Source organism: Artibeus jamaicensis, unplaced genomic scaffold (assembly GCF_021234435.1).
Source record: "Artibeus jamaicensis isolate MK-2021 breed Jamaican fruit bat unplaced genomic scaffold, CSHL_Jam_final contig_3126, whole genome shotgun sequence".
Taxonomy (NCBI): Eukaryota; Metazoa; Chordata; class Mammalia; order Chiroptera; family Phyllostomidae; genus Artibeus; species Artibeus jamaicensis.
Window position 1 is genome coordinate 11,094,801 of NW_026521723.1, and position 13,153 is coordinate 11,107,953.

General features: G+C 41.8%; 1 protein-coding gene across 3 annotated transcripts in view; it reads right to left on the reverse strand.

The window, feature by feature from the left end:
• Positions 1 to 9,024, reverse strand: part of USF3 (upstream transcription factor family member 3) — a 58,662-nt gene extending 49,638 nt beyond the window's left edge. For all 3 annotated transcript variants that reach the window (XM_037136834.2, XM_037136837.2, XM_037136833.2), the window contains exon 1: positions 8,761 to 9,024. The gene's annotated coding sequence lies outside the window, so the exon portion shown is untranslated. The remainder of the gene's footprint in view (positions 1 to 8,760) is intronic.
• Between the last annotated feature and the right edge of the window lie 4,129 nt (positions 9,025 to 13,153).

Sequence of the window (13,153 nt, forward strand, 5' to 3'; positions counted from 1 at the left end):
ACACCTAGTACAACACACAAATGAACAGGTAATATAAGTAACCGATCATGTCATCTACTCTTCCCTCCTCTCCAATTCAGACATTCTTCCCACTGTTCCATATCAGCTACTGAATTTTCTGCTGCATTTTCAAAGTGAAATGACATTTTCACTTTGCTTATCTAAATCCTATTAACTCATTAAAGCCCAGTGCAAATTTGCCTTCCTCTATAAAGCCTTCTTTAATATTCTAGCCAACACAATACTCTCTACCTTTATTCTGGACTCTAGCTCTCCCACTTCTCAGTGATCTTGTTAAAAAACATATTTTCTCTCTTATACATTATTAATCTCTCCTTCCCTGTTAGTGCTTTTTCTTTTAATATATCCCCATTTTTTCCATTAAAAAGGAAAAATGAGGACTTCTGGACAAGATGGAGGCGTAGGTAAATATGCTTCACTTCCTCTGACAATCAAAAGAAGGACAATCAATTTGAAAACAAAAAACTATGGAAACCAAAACTGCCAGAAAATCAAACTGTATAGAAGTCCAACAACCAAGGAGTTAAAAAAGAAACATTCATCCAGACTGGTAGGAGGGGCAGAGATAGATGAGCAGCCAGGGTGGAAAGGATGGTCAAGCAAGGCGGCAGGAGGACCAGGCAGTCTCACATTTGTGTGTGGATAACAAGAACAACTGAGGAGTGAGACAGACTGTGCAACCCAGAGTTCCAGTTCGGGGAAATAAAGCATCAAGGCCTCTGGCTGTAAAAACCTGCGTGGGTTGCGGAGGTGGGAGAAACTCCCAGTCTCACAGGAGAGTCCACTGGAGGGACTCACATGGTCCTAGAATGTACACAAACCCACCCAACCAGGAATCACCACCAGAAAGGCACAACTCACTTGTGGGTAGCAAGGGAAGTAACTGAAAGTGGAGCAGGAGGCGAGCAAGTAGCATTGTTTTCTCTATGACCCCTTTTCCACATACACTGCCACAACCAAGTGAAGTGGGTTGACCTACCTTGGCAAATACCCAAGGCTCCACGCCATACAATGTTAACAGGTGCACCAGGACAAAAAAAAAAAATGGCCCAAATGAAAGAATAAATCAAAGCTCTAGAAAAATAATTAAGCAATGTGGAAACAGGCAACCTGTCAGATGCAGAGTTCAAAACACTGGTAATCAGGATGCTCACAGAAATGATTGACTGCAGATGCAAAGTAAAGGAGGAAGTGAAGGCCATGAAAAGTGAAATAAAGGAAAATGTACGGGGAAACAACAGTGACGGGAAGGAAACTGGGACTTAAATTAACGATTTGGAACAGAAAGAAGAAATAAAGATTCAACTGGAACAGAATGAAGAAACAAGAGTTCAAAAAAATAAGAAGCTTAGGAACTCCTGGGACAACTTTAAATTTTCCAACATCTGAATCATAGGAATGCCAGGAGAAGCCAGAAAGCAAGAAATTGAAACCTTATTTGAAAAAATAGTGAAGGAAAACTTCCTCGATCTGGTAAAGGAAACAGACTTCCAGTAAGTCCAGGAAGCTCAGAGAGTCCCAAAGAAGTTGGACCCAAGGAAGCACACATCAAGGCACATCATAATTAAATTACCCAAGATTAAAGAGAAGAAGGGAATTTTAAAAACAGCGAGAGAAAAGAGTTACCTGCAAAGGAGTTTCCATATGTCTATCAGCTGATTTCTCAAAAGAAGCCTTATAGCCCTGGCTGGTGTAGCTCAGTGGATTGAGCGCAGGCCTTCAAACCAGACAATTGTGGTTCGATTCCCAGTCAGGGCATGTACCAGGGTTGCAGGCTGGTTCCCTGCAGGCTAGTTCCCAGCAGGGGATGCACAAAAGGCAACCATACATTGATGTTTCCCTCCCTCTCTCCTTCCCTTCCCCTCTGAAGATAAATAATTTTTTTTTTAAAAGAAGCCTTATAGGCAAGAAGAGGCTGGAAAGAAGCATTCAAAGTCATGAAAGACAAGGACCGACATTGAAGATTACTCTATCCAGCAAAGTTGTTATTTAGAATGGAAGGGCAGATAAAGTGCTTCACAGATTAAGGTCAAGTTAAAGGAATTCACCACCACCACCAACCCTTATTATATGAAATGTTAAAGGGACTTACCTAAGAAAAAGATTAAAAACTATGAACATTAAAATTGCAACAAACTCACAACTATCAACAACTGGACCAAAAAAAAAAAAAAAAATGAAGTAAGCAAACAACTAGAACAGGAACAGAATCACAAAAATAGAGATCATTTGGTAGGAGATACTCCAGAGTGGAGGGGGTAAAATGAGGGAAAAGGTACAGGGAATAAAAAGTATAAATAGTCAGAACAAAATGGACAGGAGGAGGTTCAGAATAGTATGGGAAATGAAGAAGCCAAATAACTTATATGTACGACCCACAGACATGAACTTAAGGGAGGGGAATGCTGGAGGGTAGGGGGCTACAGGGCAGAGGGGAATGAAGGGGAGGAAAAAAATGGGACAATTATGATAGCATAATCAATAAAAAAAATACCTTAAAAAAAGGAAAAGTGTTTGTTTTTTTTTTTTTACCTTGCCACAGCTTCTAGATATTCCCATTCTTTCTCCCTCCCAACCATCAGGCTCCTTCATTGTTCTTTCTTTCTTACTTCCCATTCGCTCTTTGCCTTGCTGTTCCCTAAAACTGCTTATATTAAACTTACCAGAAGATGTCCACACTGCCAAATCCAATGAACTTTGTAGGAAAAATCTTGTGTTTAGCCTTCTGGCAACACTACCTCACTGCTTCTTTGGAGAACCTCTCTGCTTCATTCCTGTGGTCTAATGGGTCCATAAAATATGGACTCACCTTTGTGTGGGCAAAGGGCTGAACGATATGACTCTGCCCAGGAAGAAAAACTGGCTGAGACTGAGTTAGCCTCATGGACCCAATGTGATCCTAAAAAACTGCTGTGCCTTGGCCTTTCCAAGGCTTCATTACTCTATCTTGCTTCGCTTCTGCAAGTTTACCCAGTATCTATATCAATAAATTCCCCTTTTCTGCTGAAGTTAGCCAAAGGCAATTTCTGTTGCTTATGACCAAAGAGAAATTGGTCCTGCAAATAAAGACAGAAGTAGTACCTCCCATAATTACACTACAAACTTCTCCCTGTCCCTTCACTGCAGCTTCTGCTGTTTAAGACATTACAGTAGCTAAGAGGAGAAACCTTTTGCCAAGGGACCCAATAGTGGATTCATTAATTGGAAAGTAAGGATATCTGGGACTCCTCATGCAACCGCAACAGACAAAAGGGAAGTTACAAGGAGCACAGATGGGAATTGTGAGGATCCTGGGCACCTCTCTGTACTAACACTAGCAAGAAAGTGACCAGTACACTGCTGCCACTGGTAGGCACAGGCAAGATCTACAAAAGCTCAGACCTTTCAGGGATAAGTTTACAAACTACATGTGTCAGGTTCCCACGTTCACGCTCTGTAACATAAGACTTTCTAGTAATATCAGTCTGCATGTGCCCTAGCTGGTGTAGCTCCATGAATTGAGTGCCAGCCTGTGAACCAAAGGGCAACCACACATCGATGTTACTCTCCCTTTCTCCCTCCCTTCCTCTCTCTCTAAAAATAAATAAATAAAATCTTTTTAAAAATCTCCTTGCAGTTCCTTACTCAAGAAATTCCCTTTCTCATCTCCATGCCTTGGTATCTGCTAACTTTGTCTGGAATGCTCATATCAATGTTCCAACTGGGAACTCCTAATTATCCTCTTTGAAACTTTCTGATTCCTAAAGGTTGGTCCCAAATATCCACTTAATATTCTACAATGTCTTAACATAAAATACACTCTATATGCTTACTGGATTTTCCCACAAGACTATAAGCTTCTAAATGGCAGAAACCACAACTTTCACATTTGTATCCTCAACAATTAGTACTCAATATGGGAGTACTAAATGTCTACTAAAAGAATGTCTGGGGTTTTTTTTCCCCAAGATTATATTTATTTTTTTAGAGGGGAAGGGAGGGAGAAAGAGAGGGAGAGAAACATCAATGTGTGGCTGCCACTCATGCACCCCCCTACTGAGGGACCTGGCCCACAACCCAGGCATGTGTCCTGACTGGGAGTTGAACCATCGACCATCTGGTTTGTAGGCCAGCACTCAACCCACAGAGCTTTACCAGGCAGGGCTGAACATTTGTTCTTTCTTAATTTTCTATGGTTTTAACCACTGCATTTTGGGCACTTATATTTAAATTAGCATCTAATAAATACTGTGTTCAGTTCCTTAATTATTTAATATGGTGTTTCCTAATTTTTTCCTAAAAACTTAAGAGCTGAGTCCACACCATTTACTATTTCTTCATTCTCTTTAGTACCTCAGAGTGCTGGGCACATGGCAAGCACTCAATAAATACTTGATGAACTGAATTAAAAACACAGTATTAGCACGTTAATAGGAGCAACATATCACACCCTACTGATCTAATTAAAAGATCTGGCCTTCTGAAGTGGTAAAGTGTACCCATGTGGAAAATTTAATGAGAAAAAGAGAAATTATCCAATTGGACAGTTAACAGCTTTTCTCTGAGCAAGAATTCCACAAATATTTTATAGATAACAAGAGTCAATCTCTAGAACTCATAGTAAATAATTCAAGGTATAGCCCTGGCTGGTGTGGCTCAATGGATTGATTGCTGGCCTGCAAACCAAAAGGTCGCCAGTTCAATTCCCAGTCAGGGTACATGCCTGGATTGTAGGCCAAGTCTCCAGTCTAGAGGAAACTGATCAATGTATCTCTCACACATCAATGTTTCTCTCCCTCTCTAAAAATAAATAAATAGATAAAATCTAAAAACAGAACCTTAAGGTATATATCCCTGTGCATATTGCAACAAAGGTTTAAGGGGTCTGTCACAAACATAATTGCTTAAATTCCACTAACTCTTAAATCCATAATAGGAGTAAAATACATAAGACTATTTAATAGCAAAATTCAATTAATGCCAAATCAATCTATTTTAAAGATGTATACAGTTATCTTTCGCAATATATAACAAAACAGTTGTTTACTCATACAACAAACACTTAAGTGCCTACTAATGACAAGCGCTGTTAGGGCCCAGGAATACAAAGATGAAGAGAACACAGTTCCTATGCTGGTGGGGTTCTAGCTCTGCCATAGTGCAGAGGTATTTAAGAATAGGGTGTGAATCGTACCTCTTAGAGTTGCTTAACATGCATGCTCTGGGAGTAGCAGTCTGGTGGAAAAGGTGGATAAACACAAACTTCAGGAAATGTGATTAGTGTTAACACAGAAATAAGTACAAGCTATTATGGGTCCACAGAAAACAGTCAACCTACTGAAGAAATCAGGAAAAGATATTGAAGAAACTGACATCCACACATGAATTCAATGTTAGTTAAGGTGTGAGGAAGATACCAAGACAGAAACATCTGGGATGGAATCAAACCTGAAACTGTGGTTGTGAGGAGAGTCAGTAGGGTTCCAAAGCAAACCAATCAACTTAAAGCAAACCGTGGTAGAAGGATTCCCAAATAAAATACTTCTTGCTGTTAAGTTTGATAATAATGAAACATACATACAAAAGATTTTAAACCACCCCATAGTAGAAGCATAAACAGAGTCTTTTAAACAACAGGTGGCATCAGAATTCAAAGAGAGCCAGCCAATCGCTAGAAGTAGAGTTAAAGTATGGATGGGGAGAATGAGCAGAGGGAGGACCTTGTTATGCTGAGAAAGACCAACATTGTTAACAAAAGCAGGGATCCGAACTGCCTGCAGTGGGACCACTGGCAAGTCCAAAGACTCATGTTGGGAAGCACTGGGGGAAAAGGTGGACAGGTGAGTGAAGGCCTAATTTAGAGGAGACTGGACCACAAGCCTAGCAGACTGGACACTGTCTAGCCTAGCAGTGTTCAACTAGTATGTCACAAGAATTTTTAAAGTGTGCAATACTTGACTATTTAGTCAGGAGCACTGACCTCTTTTCTCCCTTGTTGGCTGTTGTCAAATAAAAAAATGACAACAGCCAACACAACAGTATTTTTGCCAGATTGGCAAAAAATACATTTTTTGGGAATGCTGCGGAATTTTATTTTATTTTATTTTTTTATTTAATTATTTTTCAACTATAGTATTCTTTTACTCCCATTCCAGCCCATCCCCCACCTCCCTCCCATTTCCACCCCCCTTAGTTGTTGTCCATGTGTCCCTTATACTAGTTCTGTAAATCCTTCCCCTTTTTCCCCTGAAATTCCCTCCCCTCTCCCCTCTGGTCACTGTCCCCCTGTTCTCTATTTCAGTGTCATTGTTTTTATTTTGTTTGCTTGTTTGTTTTGTTGTTTAGCTTCCTGTTAAAGGTGAGATCATATGGTGTTTGTCTTTCACTGCCTGGCTTATTTCACTCAGCATAATGCTTTCCAGTTCCATCCAAGTTGTTGCAAAGGGTAGGAGCTCTTTCTCTCTGCTGCATAGAATTCCATTATATATATATGTACCATAATTTTTTGATCCATTCATTTACTGACGGGCACCTAGGCTGCTTCCAACTCTTGGCTATTGTAAATTGTGCCGCTATGAATATTGGGGTGCATAGGTTCTTTTGGATTGGTGTTTTGGGGTTCTTAGGATATAATCCCAGCAGTGGAATTGCTGGGTCATAAGGCAGGTCCATTTTTAGTTTTCTTAGGAAATTAGATACTGTTTTCCATAATGGTTGTACCAGTCTGCAATCCCACCAACAGTGAACTAGGGACCCCTTTTCCCCACAACCTCTGCAACATATGTTGTTTGTTGCTTTATGATAGCTGGAATGCTGCAGAATTTTAGTAATCAGTTTATGTGCGCCATGAAGTGGAAAATGCTATTCTAGATTAACAGTAGTTCTCAACCCTGACTACTGAATAGAAACACCTAGTGATATTTAAAAATATACCCATGGTGAGACTCACCCCATATCCAAAGTAAGAGAATCTCAGGTTGGGGTAGAGAGTGGCCCGAGCATTAAAATGCAAAAGCACAAAAGGTGATTCTAACATACAGTCTGGACTGAGAACCAGTGTGCTATATGAAAGAAAGGTAAGGTAAGGCATGACAGACATGGTTAAGATCCAAGCCTGATTTCATTCAGTCCCTGTTTGTAAGCAACAATTTCATTATCCAGTGAAGCTTATCTTCTAACCTGAATTAAATATTTTCAATTTCAGTGTTTCTTTTCCCTTGTTGACCTTGCTAAGCTCTTAAAAGAGAAAAATAAACCTATAAATTTATCTTATTTGACTATTTCACTGATTGCATAGTCTGCAACTTGTAAATTTTATTCCCATGATGTCCCATAGACAACTAACTCTCCTTAGATTCCTACAATGAAGTGCTTCTATATTAAAGAATGTTCGAGGCTGCATTCATATCTGGATTTTATAAAATTTCTCTTTTAAATAGAGTAAGAATATAAAATACCTACATATACCAAAATCACAATGCTTAGACTAAAGCAAAATGTGAGATTAAGTATTCATTCTTGTAACACCTGGAAACATTACATTGTACTGTTCCTAGTATCAGAAGTGCAATAATTACAAAGTATTTTCCTTATTTCACAACAAATACTTTCACAGTACTTCCCAAATAAAGGGAAACAAGAAATATATCCCATATAGCAACTCTGTACTGCACTGAACAAGTGTCACGTGTAGGAGGAAAAACACATCAAAGTGACTGGAGAATGTATGTCAGCCTGTTGATCCCTCAAAAAGCAGATTTGTGTGTCTTTTCCTTGCTTGTTTTTTTTTTTTTAAGAAAAAGCATAGGTATGAATATAGTTTAGGTTCCATGTTACTCACTGAAGGGTTTATTCAAGAAATCTGTACTTTGTTTATAGGTAAGCAACCGTCTTCTTTTTATGCAAACTTAAGTTAGTCGCAACAGTCTTGTTTTGTATTGTTATATCACTATATCTACTTAATGGTAAAAACGGTATGAGAACATAAGTTGGAAGCCTCTAACTGGGAGTCCACGCACAGGCTTATGCAGTTTCTTATTTCCAGATGAAGTTAATAAATCCAAAGGACCCTACCACAGTGTAACCGTAAACGAGGAGGGTAAGTGGAAAGGTAAAAAAAGGTCAGTGAGTGTGGAAGAACCCAACAATCAAGGTATTACACGTTAACGAGTCCAGAAATATTTCTTGGAAATATGGAAAAAGATTCCAAGAGTTGGCTATTAGCTTCCACTGTTCCTACTCAGAAAGGAAAAGAATGGCTTCCAATAAAAAAACGCAAGCCTAACTCTCAGACAAGGGTGAGAGTTAAAAAGCAAATCACGTGAGTCTGACCAGCGGGTCCCAAGGAAATTCAGAGTAAGGAAAGAAGAGGGGATAAAAGAGACAGGAAAAGGTGTACGAGGCGAGCAAAGGCCATCCGGTGTGAACCTAGAGACCAGCTCTTTATGCACCCAGGCAGCGTGAAGCCGCTCTCGCCCCACGCGTATCTGGAGGCCGGGGAGCAGCGCAAGTCCCCCACGGGCCTGGCACCAGGGGGCGCGGGGCGCCCAGAGGTCAGAGAGAAGAGGGGTGCAAGCACCCCACCAAGCTTCACAAGCAGGGGTCCCCAAGAAAGAGGAATACTTTTCGCAGCCCTAGCCTCAGGGAGCCGGGAGGGGGTGGGTGGAGCAGAGCCCGGAGCCGCCCCCCGGAGCCGCCCTCGCAGCCCGGGCCCCCGCCCTCCGCTCCGGCTGTCAGCGACCCCCTCCCGCAGTCACTCACCCGCGGGCTGCGCAGTCTCGGCCGCGGCGGCTGCGGCGGCGGCGACCCCCGCCTGGGTCATGATCCCAGGCGGGTACAGCAGGGATGTCCGACCGCCGGGGCGAATCTCTCCCTCTGCGGCCGCCCCCTGCTCCTCTGGGGCTGGGGGAGCGCGGGCCCAGGCCCTCCTCTCCCCCCGCCCCCGCCGCCTCTTCTAGAGGCCACCACAGCCGCAGCGAGCCAAAGCTTTCAAGGCAGGAGACCCGGTAGCAGCGCGGCCTCAACTTTCCCAGCCCCCCTCCCCCCCGCCCCTCCCCGCCCCACAGCGGCCGCCGCTCGGCACGCAAGCAGCCTACCCTGGGTGCGCCGCACTCCCGCCCCTGCCACTTAGCTCACCAATCCAACTCCGGGGAGGCTACAGTAAGGACCAATCAAGAGGAGGAACGCCGTTGCGCTAGGCTAGAGGGCGGGAGTAGGTGAAGGGAAAACCGAAGAGTAAACGGGCCTCAGGCGGCCCAATGAGGACGGCCGGGGGGCGGAGGTGTGCAAGTTGGGTTGAAGGAACAGGAAATATTCTTAAAGGTAGAGTGATGGGCAGGAAGGAAAGCCATTAGATGAATGAGAAAGAGGTGGGCCTGGTTTCTTAAAGGGGACGCCTTGAGATCCTATAAAAGGTGTTTCAAGAAACTTCTTTGTATCCTGTTCTTCGCTATGTTTTCCACTTTCTATAGACGTTTTTAAGTGGAAAAACTAAAAAGGAAGAGGGCAGAGAAGGCTTCAAGAATGATTAGAGAGCTCCCCTTTGCCTAGAAGGTAGGAAGGCGGGACATGGCTTCGGTGACAAGAAGAAAAATGAGACTACAGACGTCTCAGACTACCTTCACTGCAAGATCGCTGCGGACCTGAAGCTCCCCGAATCTGTGGGCTGTGGTCATGTCATCCTTAAATTTGCAAAATAAATAGATAGATAGATAGATAGATAGATAGATAGATAGATAGATAGATAGATAGATAGATGGATAACGAATTCCTGTGAACTGGAGATGACTGTGTTCAGAAATATCCTGGGGGCCTCCCAGCTGGGAGAAGGGAATATGTGGCATTGGGGGATGAGATTTGGAACCTCAAGCTTGGGGTCCTAGTGACCTAGATCTAGGAGATGTAGAGCTGCGGTGATAGAATGAAGACCTGAGTGTCTCCTAATTCCAGGGTGGGTTTAGAGTCGTGGAACCGTGGTCATAACTTTAGTTTCCCGATTTCACTTAATATTTTAGGACCGCTCCTCTCCTGAAACAGGTGTCCTCCACCTAGTGGTGGTGATCAAAGATTACCAAGTGCTTTCATAACCAGGATTTGTAACGTTCGAGATCTTAGATGTCCAAGAGCTAGACCAGGTAACTTCGGAAAGGTGCGCACAAGGCAAGGCATAATGGGAAATAATTGAGCCTGTGTTAAGAGGAAGCTGACCTCGTATTGAGAAAAAGTGTAAAGTTAAGCAGAAACCAGATCTTATGTTTGTACAGCAGCTTAAAAGTTATATTGAGCCCTGGCCAGGTAGCTCAGAGAATCTGTCCTATGTCAGTATTGCAGTTCAATCCCACGTCAGTGTACAGGTACGTAGGAGAATCAACCAATGAATGCATAAATAAGTGGAACAACAAATCAGTGCTTTTCTCTCTCAAATCAATTTTTAAAAATTAAGAGCTACAGGGAAACAGAAGGCCTTAAATTTACTTACAAAGTATAGTTCTATAAGTAGTCTGGAAATTTTCTTTAACTGTTCAAGTTCTTGGCATATGAAGTTCTAATTGGCCTCTGAATGAACTTAGCACATCCAAATCAAAGCTGCATCTCTGGCTGGTGTGAATCAGTGTATCGAGTGCTACCTTGAGAACCAGAGGTTCACCAGTTGGATTCCTGGTAGGGATTCCAGCCCACAACACCTGCCTGGGTTGCAGGCCTGGTTCCCATTAGGGGGTCCACAAGAGACAGCCACATAGTGATGTGTCTCTCCCTTTCTTCCCTCTAAAAATAAGTATTTTTGCCCTGGCTGGTGTAGCTCAGAGGATTGAGCAAGGCCCTGTGAAGCAAAGGGTCACTGGTTTGATTCCGGTCAGGGCACATGCCTGGGTTGCAGGCCAGGTCCCCAGTGGGGGACACATGAGAGGCAACCACACATTGATGTTTCTCTCCTTCTTTCTCCTTCCTGTCCCCTCTCTCTAAAAATAAATAAATATATTTTTTAAAGTTTTAAAAATAAATATATATTTTTTAAAGCTGCAGGTAAAATCCTAGGATTCTGAGCTTAATAATACTAATAGCACCTCCATGAGTAGTATTAGTATGTAGGAAATAATTTCCTCTGTGATCAGTGTAAGGTATTCTGGTTTAAAAACTACTCTGGTTAATAAATATCACATATATGGTTATGTATGATTTTTCTAAGCAACTGCATTGTATGGAATCTGAAGTAAAGTAACAAATACCTGTAGTTTTAATGTCTCAGAAAAGATGATTTAAGAGATTCTTTGGACCACCACTAAATGCACACTAATACCTTTCTGATACAATTTAGAAGTTTTAAATAAGACAACTTTTTATTTAGTAACAGTTCTCAATGTTAGCTCTTTAATGTTCACTCCTGAGTGAAGCTTACATCCCAGTATGGATATTTTCATTGGCTTTGCCCATACAATATCAGGTTACTGCACCAGTCATAGACGAGAGGAAGGAGGGCATCAAATAATCGCACTAGTCCAACTTTCCAGCTAGCTGACGCCTGCTTATACAAGTGAATCCTGTCTCCTTGTTTTCAGCAAAGTCCATTTTTCACACAGCTCAAGAAAATCTGATTTTCATCCACATACTTGAGAGCCTTCAATGACTCTGAAAGATTATTTGCATTACTTACAAGTCCCCTTCCTTTCATACCGTTTTATTTCGTGACATCTTTTTCCCCTACTTCTAGGGATGAAAGACGAGGGGTAGCTGCTGACAAAACGGATTGGGTATGAGGCGTTGAGGCGGCGCCTGGAGGCAGCTCCGGATTTTGCTCCAACTTCCGGCTCCCAGTTCTAGAAGGCGAGGGCTGCGCAGCTTGCCTAGTTGGTTGAGAGCACTGCGTTAGGAGGCTGGTAGAGTGCTAGTGCGGGTGATGGGTGAATCTCTTCTGCCCAAGGTCTGGACACCCCGCGCCCCCTGGTGCCAGCCCTGGTGCGCTGACCCCAGACATTAAGATGCGCGCGGAGCAAGAGATGCTCCAGGTTTTCATGTTTGCTTTACAGGCTTTCAAGAGATGCAAGCGAATCAAATTTTGAAATCTACATATTTCCCTAAGAAACTTCCCAGTTGTTTTCCAAAGTGGGTGTAACATTTCAACAGCAAAATATGTGGATTCCAGATACTCCACCTTACCTTCCAACTTTGATAGTCTTTTAAATTCTCGCCCTTGGAGGCAGGGGGTAAAGTGGAGTCTAGTTATATTTCCAGTTCTCTAATTACTAGCGGTGTTGAGCATATTTTTGTACATTCATTGACCAGCTGCATAGCTTTTTGGTAGTTTGTCATAACCTTAGGCCATTTTAAAATCAGGATGCTTGTCTTACTGAGTCGTAAAAGTTCTTTGCACGTTGACTAAAAGTTTTCTCACGTATAAGTTGTGCAAATATCTTCACCCATTCTGTATCTCGGAAAAACAAAAAAGCTTTATTGAAGTATGATTGACCCATAACACATTTAAAATGTACACTTATGTCTCAACATGTATACACCTGTGAAACCATGCTCTACAATAAAAAAAAACATATCCATCCTGATGCTCTTTATTCCTTCCTCTTGCTCTCATCCTGCTCTCCAGGTAACCACTAATCTACCATTACACATTAGTTTTCATCTTCTAGAATTTTATATAAATGGGATACTTCAGTATATACAGTATTGTCTTATCTTCTTTAACCTAGCCTACTTTTGGACATTCATCCATCTTGTGCTATCAATGATTAATTAGCCTTTGTTGCTAAGGGTACTCCATCGTATAAACACATCATGTATTAAGCATTGGTGGACATCTGGATTATTTGCAGTTTTGGACTATTACAAATAAAGATACTAAACATCTGTACAAATCTTGTACAGGATGGGGCAAACATAGGTTTACAGTTGTTCATATGAAAATACAATAAACAGTACAAGAATAAACTTTTGCACTCAGAGCTATAAACCAACTTTTGCCCACCTTGTACAGACATTTGCTTTTTCTTTGGGTAGTATACTTAGGTAAATATCCAGTGGAATGGCTCATATTTAAGTGTGCCTTAAAAAACAAATTAAAAAAACTCCTAAATTATTTTCCGAAGTTGCATATTTCAACAACTAGAATGAGAATTTGAATTGTACTATATCTTGCTAACAATGT